The 18,736-nt window shown below is 45.2% G+C and overlaps 1 long non-coding RNA gene and 1 pseudogene across 1 annotated transcript in view; one reads left to right on the forward strand and one right to left on the reverse strand.

Annotated features, from left to right (window-relative positions):
* The window catches only part of LOC146064281 (uncharacterized), a 95,543-nt gene that overhangs the window by 33,402 nt on the left and 43,405 nt on the right, over nt 1-18,736 (reverse strand). The window lies entirely within an intron of this gene.
* On the forward strand, nt 5,180-6,029 carry LOC146062672 (phosphatidylethanolamine-binding protein 4 pseudogene; annotated as a pseudogene).

Below are 18,736 nucleotides of genomic sequence, written 5' to 3' on the forward strand. Positions count from 1 at the left end.
GTTCCTGGAACACCCCCACTATCCACGCCAGCCCGAAGCGTGGAGTGTGTAGCGAGCCCCACGAAGGGATGCAGTATGCGTCCTCCTGACCTGTTCATACCACCACTATCCATGTCGGCGTACAGTTGAATGCATAAAGCGCAGCGAGCGAAGCGAGCCACCGAGCCTGAAGCGTGGCGATCGCAGCGAGCCCCGCGAGGGGCGCGGAATACACGTCAAGTATTCCGCATACACCGCCCCCCTAAACTGGGCAGCATCTCCCTGAAGCAGAGACGGGCAGGGAGATGCTCCCCAGTCCCCGTGATACTGGGACGCGCGGGAATCTGAAATTTGGTATGGCATTGTTTGAAAGATGGTAATGCAGGACAGTAATACCAACTTTGCTCAGCAACGCCACCTTGTCTTCAAACACTGGCACTTATTGAGCCGGACTCATTCAATACATTCAGAAATGCGGTAAAAATCCTGAAACCAGGGTTTTAAACCATATTTTTTCTTTAGTGAATCCCGCTCATAAAGAGTTATTAGCATATTGTACAGTATCTGCAGCTCTATTAAGGATAACAGAAGCACGATTACCAATGTAGTTTCAAAAAAAGTCTCAAAGCACAGAACAATAGTTGTAAACAAGAGACTTGTTAACCCCTTCCCGACATTTGACGTACATGTACGTCATGGTCGGGAAGTACTTCCCGACATTTGACGTACATGTACGTCATGGCTTCTAACTGTCACTGCGTCTATAGACGCGGTGACAGTTAGGTGATGTCTGCTGTCCCTGACAGCAGACATCCCCCCTCGCCGCCCAGGGGGGGCAGGGGTGCCCCCCCCGGTCGGCGATCGCTGTGATTGGCTGTTCAAATCTGAACAGCCAATCACAGCGTTTCCTGTGTTACCGGCGGCTAAGCCGCTCGGTAACACAGAAAACGGTGGTGATCGGTGCAGCACCGATCACCACCGATGAGCAGCACCCCCCTCCCACCCACCCGGCACTCACCCGGCAGCTCCGGGGCAGCAGGCTCACCCGGCTCCCCCAGCAGCAACAGCCTCAGCGCACGCAGCGCTTCCCCCCTCCCACCCCCCCCCCCGCAAGCCGCAGCAGCAGCAAAAAATAATAAAATGGAATGTGATGAAATATATATATATATAAATATATATATATATATATATATATATATATATGTGTGTGTGTATGTGTATATATATATACACATATATGTATGTGTATATATGTATATATATATATATATACACACATATATATGTATATATATATATATACACATATATATATGTGTATATATATATGTGTATATATATGTGTATATATATGTATATATATATATATATATATATATATATATATGTATATGTATATATATATATATATATATATATATATATATATATATGCTTCCAGACAGATATTCCCGACATATGACGTATATATACGTCATGGTCGGGAGGTACTTCCCGACCGAAGACGTATATATACGTCATGGTTTTATAAACTGTCACCGCGTCTATAGACGCGGTGACAGTTTGGAGATGTCTGCTGTCCCTGACAGCAGACATCCCCCCTCGCGGCGATCGCTGCGATTGGCTGTTCAAATGTGAACAGCCAATTGCAGCGTTTTCTGTGTTACCGGCGGCTAAGCCGCTCGGTAACACAGTGATCGGTGGTGACCGGTGCTGTTAAGTACAGCACCGATCACCACCGATCGCCAGCCCCCCCCCCCTCCCACCCGGCAGCCCCCCTCCCTCCCACCCACCCGGCTGCCGCAGCGCCAGCACCCCTCCCAACCCCCCACCAGCCGCAGCGCCAGCCCCCCTCCCAAAGCTGGTGACCAAAATGGGGTCACATGTGGGGGGGTTCCACTGTATTGGTGCTTCGGGGGTCTTGCTAATGCGACATAGCACCCACCATTCATTCCACCACCAAAAATCACTCCTTCCCTTCTGAGTCCTGCCATGCACCCAAATGGTATTTTTGGGTCACATATGAGGCATTGCCGTACTGGGGAGAAATTGGGGCACAGATTTTGGGGTGCTTTGTCTCCTTCATTCCTTGCGAAAATGAAAAATTTTGAGCCAGAACTGCATTTTTGTGTAAAAAATTACATTTTTTTACACAAAAATGCAGATCTCGCTCAAAATTTTTCATTTTCACAAGGAATGAAGGAGACAAAGCACCCCAAAATCTGTGCCCCAATTTCTCCCGAGTATGGCAATGCCTCACATGTGACCAAAAAATACCAGTTGGGTGCATGGCAGGACTCAGAAGGGAAGGAGTGATTTTTGGATTTTGCAGCACAGATTCTGGTTGAATGACCCCTGAAGCACCCATACAGTGGAACCCCCCCACAAGTGACCCCATTTTGCAAACTACACCCTTCAGGGAATTCATCAGGGGGTATAGTGTACATTTCAAACCCCCAGGGGTTTCACCAATTTTGATACAACTGAGCTGTGAAAATGAAAAATTAAATTTTTTCATTTTCACAGCCCAGTTGTATCAAAATTGGTGAAACCCCTGGGGGTTTGAAATGTACACTATACCCCTAAATGAATTCCCTGAAGGGTGTAGTTTGCAAAATGGGGTGACTTGTGGGGGAGGTTCCTAACTTTTAGCACTTATGGTGCCTAGAAACCTACATGGTGCCTAAAAAAAAATCTCATAAAAAGGAGGCTCCAAAATCAAGTAGGTGCTCCTTCTATTATGAAGCCTGTGGTTTGGTCAACGTGCACACTAGGGCCACATATAGGATATTTATGAAAACAAAAGAATTGGGGGAATCAATTTTTAGTCACATTTCTCTAGTAAAATCTACTGTGTTCGTTAGAAAAATGTATTAAAATTGAAACTCTGCAAAAAAAAAAGAAATTTTGAAATTTCACCTACACTTTGTTTTAATTCCTGTGAAACACATAAAGGGTTAACAAACTTCCAAAATGCTGTTTTGAATACTGTGAGGGGTGCAGTTTTTGAAATGGCATCATTTATGGGGGTGTCTCACATACAAGTCCCTCAAAATCACATCAGAACTGAACTGGTCCCTAAAAAAATCAGTGTTTGAAATTTTCTTGAAAATTTGAGAATTTGCTATTCATATTTGAAGCCTCCTAGTGTCCAAAAAAATGAAAAGGAGGTTGAAATAATGATTGCAACATAAAGTAGACATATGGTCTTTGTTAGTTATTAACTATTTTGAGTGGTATGTTTATTTGTCTCACAAGCAGAAAATTTGACATTTTGCAAATTGCAAAATTTTCCATTTTTTCACGACATTTTGGTATTTTTCACAAAAAAACACAGACTGTATCGACCCAAATTTACCAGTAACTTGAAGTACAATGTGTCACGAGAAAACAATCTCAAAATCACTGGGATAAGTAAAAGAAAAAAAAAGTTATCCCCACTTAAGTGAAACATGTCAGATTTGAAAAAAATGGCTCTGTCAGGAACGCAAAAACTGGCTCTGTCAGGAAGGGGTTAACAAGTATGTTTCAGTGCGTGTGTGTGTGCGCACGCGCGTGTGTGCGCGTGTGCGTGTGTCACACCTTCCGGACCCTTGAGGAAGGTGTACCATTATACACACACACACACTCAAAAGGGCATTGGGCTGCAGCTCAATATTATGCCTTTTTGGACTTGACCACTGAAACAGCAGCTGTCGGGTTCCTATAGCACGGGCTGGAGCAGATGAGTTTGTGTGTTTGAATGGTACTTATATTTTAGTTAGGCGCCCAATTAGCATACGTATGCTAACTTAGGAAAATCGCATCGCATCGCATGGGCTATTTTAAGGGGCATGCGATGCTATGCGATTTTCCTACATAATTTATTCACTGCTCTTTTAGCCCTGGGGGATCGCGTCAAATCGCATCGCACCTCCTGCAAAATCGCATGCGATCGCATGCGATTTTATAGGGTGTGCGATGCCATTACATTAGGTATACAATAATATGATTGTATGTCCTAAAAATAGCTTTTACGCACCCCCCTACTATCCACGCCACCCCGAAGCATGGCGAGCGCAGCGGAACGCATCCTCCGAACTTTTCATACCCCCACTATCCACGTCAGTGTGGAGTCGACTTTCTATAGTGTGGCGAGCGCAGCAAGCCACCGACCCAGATGCGTGGCGAGCGAACGCGGATTACTTTGCCACGCTTCGGGCTCGGTGGCTTGCTGCGCTCGCAACACTACATAAAATCAACTCCACGCCGACGTGGATAGAGGGGGTATGAAAAAGTCGGAGGACGCGGGGCGAGCGTAGCGAGCCATGCTTCGGGGTGGCGTAGATAGGGGGGGGGGGGGGTGCGTAAAAGCAATTTTTAGGACATACAATCATATTATTGTATACCTAATGTAATGGCATCGCACACCCTATAAAATCGCATGCGATCGCATGCGATTTTGCGCCAGGTGCGATGCGATACCTTAGGGGCACACAGAGATGTCAATAAATTACATTAAAAATCCCATCGCATTGCACATCACATGACACCAAAATGGCCCATGCGATGCGATGCGATTTCCCTACGCAGAATAGCCCACTAAGCAAATAGCTTAGTGGGCACCCAACTAACATATAAGTACCGTTTGAATTATTCAATGCCACTAACTGGTCCTACTTACTGTATAAATACATACATGTGATGGCGATACAAGCATCAGTCATGATAGAGTCTTGCAGTTTTAAATGTGCTGACAAAATGCAGTTCCAGTAGTTTGTGTAAGTAATAACATTACACTTAAAAATACCATAAATACACAATCAATCATTGACTCTACCATTAAAGTTAAGAGACAGTCCTGAATTGCAGTGAGCTAATAAGGTGTAAACCATAACATTTGGAATGTGACCACTGCCCATGGAGTGTACTTAAATTGTAAGGACATTACTATTCTGTAAACAATTTTTTTTTTTTAGCAAAAGTGTGATTAACAAACACATATTAAAATAAGGAGAGTTTAAAAACACCAATGAATATTACTCAGTGTTGTGGCTTTGGACATATTCTGTGACCACCTCTTGAAAGACATAGTGATGGAGGGCCCTAAATTGGTCCCCCGAGTCAGAACTAGACAGAAGAAAGGATATAAAAAATTAGACCCCTCCATCATCTCGGAATAATAGCATAGCATTCCAATATGCAACCCACCATCACTTGAAATAGTAAGCTCAGGGAAATCACAGAGCTAACTGAAGCTTCATTCAAATTTGAGTAATTATGACATCACAAAATGACAGAGCTAACTGAAGCTTCATTCAAATTTGAGTTATTATGACATCACAGATATAGAATCATAGAACTCGGGCAAAGCATAAGAGTTTGCAGACAAGCACTGGCCAGAACGCATAGTGGTGACTTCTTGACAAGACTTGCTAATATGTCAAGGTTATTATTTCAGGTTGGATTCCTGCTTTCATTCTTATCCATCACTTCTTGTAGGCCTATTTCATGCGACTTTGAGCCTATCCTTGGAGATGACACCAGTTTCTGCAGTAACGATCTTCATGTTATATACCCCAAGATGGGTGATGCCTCCTGTATTTATATACCAAAATGTAATGGATATCATAGTGGCTTGACACAAAATTGGGGACCTCCATTGATCAAATATGACAACGCCAAGCCAGAAATGATGTATACATTGATTATGGTGGATCCAGACGTTCCAAACAGACTCAAGCCAATATACAGGTTCTGGAGACACTGGCTCGTCACTGATATACCAGGTGATGTTCTCCTCAGAGGCGAAGACGTAACTGGAAATGTCTTATCTTCTTACCATCGACCAAACGTACCAAAGCAAACAGGATATCACAGATACCAGTTCCTGCTCTACATGCAAAAACCAGGATATTCTCCCATTCTCCTATCTGGCGAGGAGCCTCGAGCAAGTTGGGATGTTAATGAATTTGTCCAACGGTCTGCCTTAGGTGATCCTGTAGCCACCTCTCAATTCATGGTCATTCACCCGCTCCAGTAGGATTCCATAACTGTGCGGTTTTAAACTAAAGCAAGAAACAGATTCAAATGTTTGGAAGGCTGTTAATGATAAAACATCTAGGGGTAGATGTATGAAGCAGTGATAAGGGAGGAGAAGTGATAAAGTGCCTGGTACTTTATCACCAGACAATCGGCTTCTAACTATCCCTTTTTAAACCTAGTCTGTACAGGACTGGGTGTAAAAAGGGATAGTTAGAAGCCGATTGTCTGGTGATAAAGTACCAGACACTTTATCACTTCTCCTCCCTTATCACTGCTTCATATATCTACCCCCTAATGAATTAATGAAAATAATTTTCCAAATTGTTTTTATTGCAAAATATAAGCATTACAATGTGAAATGTCATTAATAACAATATGTATTGCAAACATTTTCTATATTTCCTATTCATCAGAAATATTATTGATATGTCTATGGATTAGAAAATCAAACAGCAAAGATTATGTATATATGTCAACTGTATACATTAATATTAAAACATTTGAACACATGAATATACAATATTCTATTCAATACAAATTTCAATAAATGAGATCTATAATTGAGCTCCTGGCGTAACTGATTGTTTTTTCTTGGGTTAAAAGAATTGTATTTGTCAATTATTGATGTTATCATCTTATTATTAATAATCAGATGAATAAAAGATAATTAGTGTCAAATAAGTGTAAAAACAGGTTGAAAGGGGAGTTTATGGTGGGAGGGGGAGAGAAAAAGAGGGGGGGAGGGGAAAGCCATGCGTGTCCAAGCCATCCGTTCCTTTTTTGATTAAGCTATTGGTGGGTCTTGTAAAAGTATTCTGGTCTCATACCAGAGAGTTGTACGGAAACATTTATGAATTTGTTGTTTGATGTCCGTTGGCAAGGCGTCTATATAACTCTCCCATTCAAAGAAGAATTTTGTTTGAGATTCCTTAGGTAATGTTGTTTCAGTCCATTCACGTTTAAATATTTGGAATCATTTTTCTTCGAACATAAGAAATGAGGGAGGTACGTTGGATATCCATTGTGGTAATATGCATTTTCTTGCTACCGCAGAAAGGTACAACAACATTTTTTGCATCCTACTGAAATTTTTGGGGTGGTTGGCAAATATCCCAAGATGGCCCATGCTGGTGTCAATAGTAGATAATTTACCAAATGATCTACCGAAAATTTTCTGACTGTCGTCCAAAATTTTTGAATAGCTGAACATTCCCATAAACAATGGTATAAATCTGCATCAGAGCCATTGCATTAAGGACACACCGAAGAGTTGGTTAGGCCCATTAAAGTGCAGCGATGGGGAGAAAAGTAGCCCCTGTAAAATATTTTGAAAAGCATGTCTTTGTAGGACGTGGCTGATATTGTTTAGTGGAGTATAGCAGAGCTTTTAAGATAGTCTTTTCGTTTAGATGGGGGAAGCGTGACTGCCATTTAGTAATACCTGTTTGGAATTGGCCTGTATAGTAAGGTTCTCATAATTTTTGGTAATAGTAAGTAATAGCTCTTCTGGAGTAACCTCCGTTCAACAGAGCCTTAAAAAGGTGATTATCCCAGTCTGCTGTGCTTATTGTAGATATGATAACACCTTATTGGTGTAGAGTTGAGCTTAGAGAAAAGCCAGATTACATGGTGGTAAAAAATCATAATGGGATTTTGCCTGTATGTAATACCCCATTCACACCAGCATAATTTATGCGGGAACAACCCGCGACCAGCGCAGGTGTGAAAGGTTCCCGGGCCAAAATCCCGGCAAAAAATGCTGGGATTTCAACCCTGCTATGGAGCAGGGTTGTTCCCGGGTTTAACCCGGGGACCTGGCCGGTGTGAATGGGGTAGGGGATACCCGGGTATCATTATTCTTTTTCATATATTGTCCCCCTTAAATGTGGAATAGGATGACAACAACACAATCAGCACCTCACTCAGAATGGGGCACCCGTCTCCCCATGTGTACACAGCTTAAATAAGAGATGAAAAGACACATGAGGGCAGAAGGGCCCTGCTCTTTCGGGATATGGCCACTATTTAGGCTGACAGGGCTTAGGTCGACAACTGAAATAGGTTGCCATGACTAAGGTCGACAGGGTCAGAAGGTCAACACAAGCATTAGGTCGACAATGGGAAGGTCAACATTGTTTTTTTTCCATATTACTGTATTTTGAGCGGGCATGTGCCCACATTTCATACCGTACCATCCACTACAGGGTGGTGGGAGTATAATAGTGTGCCGAGGGCAGCGTGGCACTGTGCCCAAAGCATGGCAAGTGCAGTGGTACACTTAGACTGTGTCCATGTTGACTATGTCGACATTTGGGACAAAAAAAAGGGGAAAACTCATGTCGCCCTATTTCAGGTGTCAGCCTAAGCCCTGTCAACCTTCAGGTCACCCCCGGACTGTTATAATAAATATAACACAGCACTGCACCACTGGACTGGTTACCATAGAGCAGGTCACCCCCACACTGATGCAGCACAGCACTGCACTGCACCACTGGACTGGTTACCATAGAGCAGGTCACCCCCACACTGATGCAGCACAGCACTGCACTGCACCACTGGACTGGTTACCATAGAGCAGGTCACCCCCACACTGATGCAGCACAGCACTGCACTGCACCACTGGACTGGTTACCATAGAGCAGGTCACCCCCACACTGATGCAGCACAGCACTGCTCTGCACCACTGGACTGGCTACAATAGAGCAGGTCACCCCCACACTGATGCAGCACAGCACTGCACTGCACCACTGGACTGGTTACCATAGAGCAGGTCACCCCCACATTGATGCAGCACAGCACTGCTCTGCACCACTGGACTGGCTACAATAGAGCAGGTCACCCCCACACTGATGCAGCACAGCACTGCACTGCACCACTGGACTGGTTACCATAGAGCAGGTCACCCCCACACTGATGCAGCACATTACTGCACTGCACCACTGGACTGGCTACAATAGAGCAGGTCACCCCCACACTGATGCAGCACAGCACTGCACTGCACCACTGGACTGGATACAGTAGAGCAGGTCACCCCCACACTGATGCAGCACAGCACTGCACTGCACCACTGAACTGGCTACAATAGAGCAGGTCACCCCCACACTGATGCAGCACAGCACTGCACTGCACCACTGGACTGGATACAGTAGAGCAGGTCACCCCCACACTGATGCAGCACAGCACTGCACTGCACCACTGGACTGGATACAGTAGAGCAGGTCACCCCCATGCTGCTTTCACATTGCCTAAACGTTTGAGACCCGGTATTTTGAAACAGTATTTAAAACGGTTTATTACCGTTTTAAACCCCTTTCACACCGCACATAAATACCAGGTCTCATGCAGGTTTGCAGTGTAAAAGCAGGACAGACAGTAGCTATGAGAGCGCAGTGCATATGTAATGAGCCACTCATTACATATGCACATATGTAATGAATGCAGTGCATATGAATGAGTCCTACACAGTTCAGATACAGTACAGCAGGTCACCCCCAGACTGACACAACACAGCACTGCACCACTGAACTGGACTGATACAGCAGAGGAGCTCACTCCAAGACTGCTACCGCACAGCACTGCGCCACTGGACTGGACCGATACAGCAGAGCAGGTCACCCCCACAATGATACAGCAGAGGCAGAGCAGGTTGCCAATCCATGCCACTTTCCCACAGCCACTAACACATCCTCTCACTAGAACTGGGGAGAAGTTGGTGCCGAGCCATTTGGAATTATATAGGGTCTGGATATCAGGAGAATCTGACAGAGGGATGATGACATTTTGGCACATTCTGGGATCCGAGTTTAGTGGGAACAGCGAGCTGAGCTCTGATCCCGTCTCAGATTGTGAAGTTCAGGTACGTTCGGATCTTGGAGATCCGAATGCGCTCATCCAGGGACGGAGCTACCATTAGGCAGCCTTAGGCAGCTGCCTAGGGCGCCGGCCGCTAGAGGGCGCTCTTCCTTCAGTGGGTCCCAATTTATGGTGAGGTTTCCTCCTGCACTGTGCCCGTCACCACAAACAGCAGTCGCTCGATCTCACTCCCACTTTGCATGCTAATTGTCCCTCTCTCCCCATAGTGAGGAGAACAAGTGACGTCCAGCACTTATCCAGGAGCGCACCCACACACGCTGTCTTCCCTCTCATCACACTCCCTGCACACTGTGTCTTGCCTGCCCGGTGCCTTCTGTAGTGAAGCTGCTCAGCACTGACAAAGGTTTCCCTGTACGGATGACGTTACAGGGACAACCGCCGATCGCACCACTCCAACCCGCCCCCATGCCTGTCAATCAGCCCCAACGGGGTCCTGTCAGCACAGTCCAGTCGGCACAGTGCAAATTGCAGCCACCAGGGGGCGCAGCGCGGGGGGTTATGGGAGTTGTAGTCTCCAGGGTCACATAGTATCCAGGAAGCAGAAACTTAGAGCTGTGTGGGAGCAAGGCATGCTGGAAGGAGGCTGTCATCCTGGGATCTAGGCTGCTCTTTGCACTTAACCCCTTGCCCTTGGGTACCTTATTCGGGGCAGCAGAGGAGGCTTTCTGCTGACCCTGTGCCCCCTCAGCAGATGTCACTGGGCAGGCTGCTGACACTCTAAAGGCCTGGCCCACCATGTCCCCTGGGAAGATAAGTACCCCACTCTGGCTTATATAATTATACAGTACATGTTTGTTCAGTGTATATATATATATATATATATATATATATATATATATACAGTCCAACTTGTGTCCGGCACTCCTCGCTTATAATAGGTAGATTGCCTGGGTGCCTTCCTCCGCTGGTTTTAAAGCCAGTGTGTATAATATATCCAAAATAATAGACGTCACTCCGGGGCTTCGTGCAAAAACAATTTCCTTTACTTAGTGTCTACGGTCAACGCCGTTTCGATTACCACTCGTCATTTGGTCCTGATGACGAGTGGTAATCGAAACGACGTTGACCGTAGACACTAAGTAAAGGAAATTGTTTTTGCACGAAGCCCCGGAGTGACGTCTATTATTTTGGATATATTATATATATATATATATATATATATATATATATATATATATATATATATATATATATAGGGTACATACATACATATATATTGTCCATAACTAGCGGCACTCTGGACTAATAAAAAAAGTGTAATTAATTCAATGTATCAGCATTTTATCGTGCTTTTTTTCAAGTTCAGCTGAGAAAAGTGCAATAAAGCACTGAAACATTGACTTAATGATGCTTTTATTGAGAATAATTGGTCCAGAGTGCCACCAATTGTGGATATTGTATTTATGGGACTGTGTGACTGCTAGAAAAAGGGGGGGGGGGGGAGTAGTCAGATGTTTTGCCTAGGGTGCCAAGAAACCTAGCACCGGCCCTGTAAGTGACACCACTGGTTGTTAGTGGTACCGGCCCTGTACCCATATCTGCACGCTGTTCGAATCTACTTATTGTTCGCTGCATCTCGATTACGGGTCCACGGGCAATACTTACATCTGAAATTCTGTGTCTAATGGGGCCTACACATGTAGTGATTTTAGGTAATTTTCGAAGCAATCCGTGTGTGGGGGAGATAGCGATATGTGTCCTAGAGCGGAGCTTTTACCCATCTAGATTTATACAGCATGCAGTATAAACCTAGTCAGATCGATCATGTTCTCACCGGTGAACACTGGCCCTGACAGATCACGCAGCGCTGTGTCCGGAGCGATCTACATTGCTAATATCGCTGGCACACATCGCTCCGTGTGTAGGCTCCATAACACAAGCGATATTACTAGAGATGTGCGGGCTCGGATATCAGAGATCCGAGCCCCCACGGACGTCATCATTCCGAGCCCGATTCCGAGCAGCGCTCGGAGATTCCCGCCTGACTCGGTCCGTCCGCGTGATTAGAACGTCATCTCCCGGCGTCGGATTTCGCGAGGCTTTATAAGCAGCTGCCGCGCCCCCGCCATCTTCACTCCAGTTAAGTAGTGGGTTGGGAGAGGGTGTGTTGGTGCTGCTGCTGGGGCTTAAACTTGAGCTTGTCCTTGAGCTTTTGCAATCGCTGGTGCTGTCTCTCAGTGCTGCTGTGTAGTAGTCTAACTGTGTACTTGTAGTACTACTGTCTCCTCTGTGCGGTCTACCTCTGGTGTGCTGTGCTGCCTGTAATTGATTATTTTATTTGCTGGGGCTGTCTCCCTCAGTGCTGCTGTGTACTCTGTTCTCAGCTTAGGACAACAGTCTAACTGTGTACTTGTAGTACTACTGTCTCCTCTGTGCGGTCTACCTCTGGTGAACTGTGCTGTAATTAATTATTTTATTTGCTAGGGCTGTCTCCCTCAGTGCTGCTGTGTACTATGTTCTCCTCTGCTTAGGAGAACAGTCTAACTGTGTACCTGCCTGTAGTACTGTCTCCTCTGTGCTGGGGCATACCTCTGGTGCTGTGCTGTGCCATTTATTATATATATAATTATTAATTAATTATATTAAATATAAATATATATATAGTCCACTGGTGCTGCACTGCTGCCTGCACTGAATCTGCCAGTCTGGCGGTCTGTGGTCTGGGGCTCACTGGCTAATAAATAATTAAATACTGCCTGCCTAATAAATAATTAAATACTGCCGTATATCTCTACCTTTGTGGTCTGGGGCTCACTGCCTATACTGCCGTATGTACCGTCTGGTCTGGGGCTCACTGGCTAATAAATAATTAAATACTGCTGTATATCTCTACCTTTGTGGTCTGGGGCTCACTGGCTATACTGCCGTATGTACCGTCTGGTCTGGGGCTCACTGGCTAATAAATAATTAAATACTGCCTGCCTAATAAATAATTAAATACTGCCGTATATCTCTACCTTTGTGGTCTGGGGGTCACTGGCTATACTGCCGTATGTACCGTCTGGTCTGGGGCTCACTGGTTAATAAATAATTAAATACTGCCTGCCTAATAAATAATTAAATACTGCCGTATATCTCTACCTTTGTGGTCTGGGGCTCACTGCCTATACTGCCGTATGTACCGTCTGGTCTGGGGCTCACTGGCTAATAAATAATTAAATACTGCCGTATATCTCTACCTTTGTGGTCTGGGGCTCACTGGCTATACTGCCGTATGTACCGTCTGGTCTGGGGCTCACTGGCTAATAAATAATTAAATACTGCCTGCCTAATAAATAATTAAATACTGCCGTATATCTCTACCTTTGTGGTCTGGGGGTCACTGGCTATACTGCCGTATGTACCGTCTGGTCTGGGGCTCACTGGTTAATAAATAATTAAATACTGCCTGCCTAATAAATAATTAAATACTGCCGTATATCTCTACCTTTGTGGTCTGGGGCTCACTGCCTATACTGCCGTATGTACCGTCTGGTCTGGGGCTCACTGGCTAATAAATAATTAAATACTGCCGTATATCTCTACCTTTGTGGTCTGGGGCTCACTGGCTATACTGCCGTATGTACCGTCTGGTCTGGGGCTCACTGGCTAATAAATAATTAAATACTACCGTATATCTCTACCTTTGTGGTCTGGGGCTCACTGGCTATACTGCCGTATGTACCGTCTGGTCTGTGGCTCACCGGCTAATAAATAATTAAATACTGCCTGCCTAATAAATAATTAAATACTGCCGTATATCTCTACCTTTGTGGTCTGGGGCTCACTGGCTATACTGCCGTATGTACCGTCTGGTCTGGGGCTCACTGGCTAATAAATAATTAAATACTGCCATATATCTCTACCTTTGTGGTCTGGGGCTCACTGGCTATACTGCCGTATGTACCGTCTGGTCTGGGGCTCACCGGCTAAAAAATAATTAAATACTGCCTGCCTAATAAATAATTAAATACTGCCATATATCTCTACCTTTGTGGTCTGGGGCTGACTGGCTATACTGCCGTATGTACCGTCTGGTCTGGGGCTCACTGGCTAATAAATAATTAAATACTGCCGTATATCTCTACCTTTGTGGTCTGGGGCTCACTGGCTATACTGCCGTATGTACCGTCTGGTCTGGGGCTCACCGGCTAATAAATAATTAAATACTGCCTGCCTAATAAATAATTAAATACTGCCGTATATCTCTACCTTTGTGGTCTGGGGCTCACTGGCTATACTGCCGTATGTACCGTCTGGTCTGGGGCTCACTGGCTAATAAATAATTAAATACTGCCATATATCTCTACCTTTGTGGTCTGGGGCTCACTGGCTATACTGCCGTATGTACCGTCTGGTCTGGGGCTCACCGGCTAAAAAATAATTAAATACTGCCTGCCTAATAAATAATTAAATACTGCCATATATCTCTACCTTTGTGGTCTGGGGCTGACTGGCTATACTGCCGTATGTACCGTCTGGTCTGGGGCTCACTGGCTAATAAATAATTAAATACTGCCGTATATCTCTACCTTTGTGGTCTGGGGCTCACTGGCTATACTGCCGTATGTACCGTCTGGTCTGGGGCTCACCGGCTAATAAATAATTAAATACTGCCTGCCTAATAAATAATTAAATACTGCCGTATATCTCTACCTTTGTGGTCTGGGGCTCACTGCCTAAATACTGCCGTATATCATTATCTACCTGTCTGGTCTGGTGCCCACTGCTGAGAGTCATTCGTATGAGGGACTTGTCTTTTAAATGCATACAACTGATTGCATTCCACTAATGAGAGTAATTGATTGCTGCACCAATCGCCCACTGCTCCTCGGCTGCACTGTGTAAACAGTGCACAATCAAGCCAGATAGGGGTCTTGGTGCTTGTTTTGAGGTTGTAGCAGGGGAGTGCAGCTACGAGTCGTAACACCTTGAGAGAAGATCAGTACTTCTCTACCGGCAAAGGACATCCTCCTCGACAGAGCGCACAGCTTCACGAGGGACGCATGTGAAGCAGTGAGCAAAGGGAACACCCGCCTAGCGAGCCAGATCACCTGAATCCACCCTAGCGATCAATAGAGTTACAGAAGTCGCAGCCAGATAGAACTCTTCCAGCTGCCACCTAGTCATTGATTAGCCCCCTCCCCTCCACCCATTAGGCAATGATTGACGAGACGAATGGTAATAATAAATAATAAATGAATAATATTACTAATCACCAAATTAAAAATCAGATGAAATTAATTATAAATAATCATAATCACAATCAAGCCAGATAGGGGTCTTGTTGGATGTTAAAGTGATCGAAACAGTTACACACTTGCAGACAAACTCTGTGCTGCACAAAATGCCCACCGCTCCTTGGCTGCACATGGTAAACAGTGCATGATCAAGCCAGATAGGTATCTTTTATGGGCCTATTTTTTTAAACTGCCATCATGTCTGCCGCTGCAGTGCCACTCTTACATGAGCCACGTGTTTGTGCCGCACACTTGTGTGGCTTAGCATAGTTATCCAGCTACCTCAGTGCAAACTTTGGCAATAAAAACAATATTGTGAGGTGTGAGGTGTTCAGAATACACTGGAAATGAGTGTAAATGAATGTTATTGTGGTCAATATAGCGTAGGAGCAAAAAAACCACCAAATTCTGCCATTTTAGCTGTTTTTAGGCTTTTTTTAACAAAAAAATCAGAACCCAAAACCCAAATAAATCCAAACACAAAACACTTAGGAGGTGTTTTGCCAAAACCCATTAGAACCCAAAACCTCAAGGTAATCAGAACCCAAAACCCAAAACGTGGCCGGTGAACATCCCTAGATATTACTGATCATTAGCAGCACCCACAATTACAGGGACCCAGATTAATATCCACATCTGGACTGTGTATAGTATAGGCCCTGCCATTCATTAACAGCACCTGCTACTAGTGTGTCAGTGTGCCAGGGCCCGCCTGACACATGCAGAAGTTTTGTTATTTTAAATATTGGAAACATGCCGGAGTAAGCAGAACCTGTCCGCCTACTTCTGTGACATGACAAGTTGGAGAGAAGTTGGCTGTTTTGAGGAAAAGGTTCGCAGGTTGGCCGGTCTGATGAAAAAGTTGGTTAGGTGTGTGGTGTGGGGTGGTGTGTTGGTTGGACAGACAACAAGTTATGCTGGCCATACAACAGAAGTAGGCGGACAGGTTCTCCTACTCCTGCATGTTTTGAATATTTAAAACAATAAGACATTGAGGGTGAGATGTATCAAATGGAAAATGCGGTAAAACCCCGGTTTTACCGCATTTTCCAATGTATCAAAAATGATACCGAACTGAAGGGTATCGCCACCTTTGGGTGGCGATACCCTATAGAAGTCTACCTATAGACGCAAATCCGCCGCCTCGCCGACCCCCCCTCTGGCTTACCTTCCTTAAGGGTCCTCCTGGACCCCGGTAGGTAAGCCCTGCCTCCCCCTAGTGAAGCAGCCGGACATCCTTCCGGCTGCAGGGGGGAGGAGGAAGCGCCGGGGACAGCATGCATAGCTGTCCCCGGCGTTAGGGGAGAGCGTGGCGGCAGGGAGGTGACGCAGGGAGGTGACGTGTACAGGTATCGCGGGGGGCCTCCGTCACCGCACCGCGATGCCAGACGCATATGTTAGTACATATGCAGCAGCATCGCGGCAGGGGGGCGGGGAAGGGCGGCGATGTATTTTAATACATCCCGCCCTGACACACACACATACAAAGACACATGATGGACAGACAGATGCTGACAGATTGACAATAACATGCTGAAACACAGGTGCTGACAGACTTTGAAACACTGGGGGGAGTGCTGCTACCGCTGATGACGGGTGGGCGCTGATTCCATTGATGATAGGGCACTAATGATGGTTAGATTGTGAAGGGGTGAAAGTGCATGGAGTGCTGCAAATTGGATTGAGGAAGAAGTTTGCGGGTGCTACAATTGCTTGGGGTGGGGTCCAGCAATTTTGATTACAGGGTTGGAGGGGTGCGGTGATCCAGGCTGCCCCTCCTGCTGACAAGCAGCTCCCTGGAGGCTGTGACAGTGAAGTAGGCCGACACTGTTGGCTAGTGCTCACCAACTAACGGTTCAGTTGGGGAGTTAGCCAGACTGTTTGTCAGCATCTGGGAGAAAATGGTTGGTAATGGTTTGCTCTCACACATTGGACCGATTATTATTCAACTAGTTGCCAATGGACCTAAGATGAAGGCAGGTTATATGACATTAGCAGGGTATATGTGAAATGATATTGTATAAAGTGAGATGATAGAGTGTGAGTATACTTTATATACAGTTTATCACCTCACTTATATGTGTATACATACACTCACACTGCTATCATTTCACTTATACCTGTATAATCTACACTATTCGGCTATTAACCCTTTGAGTGCAAACATCAGAGAGATGCTAAAAATACCAGCATCGCTCACATTTGTTATATAAATGTAAATGTTAAAAAAAAAAAGGATTATATTTACTATATATAAAAGGTAAACACTGTAGTAGGGTCTCATGTGCAGATTATGTCATGATCAGTATGACATCACACACACTAACCACAGGATGTTTTGAGCTGTTGCCGTGGAATCCTCACTTCTCAGTACGAGTTGTTGGAAAGTGGATGCATTCCCTTTTTCAGAAAGAGAAAATATATAAAGAATATATTACAATGTCTGATTGGGAGGAGGAGCTTCCTCCCAATGTGATTCTCGTGAAAGAGGCCTGCGCTAAGAATCAGTTTATCAGCTGGACACGTGATCCTGTGAGACCAGTGAGGGTGACACCAGATTTGGGAGAGGAGCTTCCTCCCAATGTCATCTTAGTGAAAGAGGCCATGGATAAAGTACCATTTGCCAAGTGGATACGTAACCACTCATGGATCCCACCAATAGAAACACCTGATGTGGAGACCATTTCTGGCAGAGTGACAGTTGTGAAAGAGGCCAGCGCTGAAAAGCGGTTCATCAACTGGACCCATGATCCTGTGATCCCATCAAAGAAAACACCTGATGTGGATGAGACAAGTCCTGGCCAAGTGATACTTGTGGAAGAGGCCGTGGCTAAAATACCATTTGCCAAGTGGATACGTTACCACTCATGGGTCCCACCAATAGAAACACCTCGTGTGGAGACCATTCCTGGGCAAGTGATACTTGTAAAAGAGGCCTGCGCTGAAAAGCGGTTCATCAACTGGACCCATGATCCTGTCATCCCATCAAAGAAAACACCTGATTTGGATGAGACAAGTCCTGGCCAAGTGATACTTGTGGAAAAGACCTGTGCTGAAAAGCGGTTCATCAACTGCACATGTGATCTTGTAATCCCACAGATGGTACCATCATCAGTTGAGACGGCCTTAACCCCTAATATAATACCTGAGCCAGTAACAGCCAGCAGTGTAACATCTGATAAAGCTGCCAAGCCAGGGAAAGGAAAGTGCAGAAAGCGGGTACTCAGGTGTCTGCGGTACATCTTCTGCTGCCGTCCAATTATAACTGAGGACTAATGAACTCTGCTCGCCGCTCCTGACCGGCCCCTCTGTGACCCTCTGTGTACCGACCCGGCTTGTTGTAATTGGATTCTGCTTCTGTCTCACCCTTGTCTGCCTGTTACAGTGATACCTGCGTACCAGATCCCCCTATACTATAATCTTTTCCGATTGAAATGGACATTGGGCTGGTACCTATGATGTACATTGTACAATAAATGTTACCCCTTTTTACACCTTTATCTGCTTATCCATCCTATCAGTAAGCTAGGCGTGTGTGTGTGTGTGTCTGCAAACAGAGCAGGTTTAGCTGAAGAGGTAAAGTGACCCCTGCGTACCAGATGCTCCTGCAGGTACTATTCCCAATTGTATTGGACATTGGG

Source organism: Crinia signifera, chromosome 3 (genome assembly GCF_055691185.1).
Source record: "Crinia signifera chromosome 3, ASM5569118v1, whole genome shotgun sequence".
NCBI lineage: Eukaryota > Metazoa > Chordata > Amphibia > Anura > Myobatrachidae > Crinia > Crinia signifera.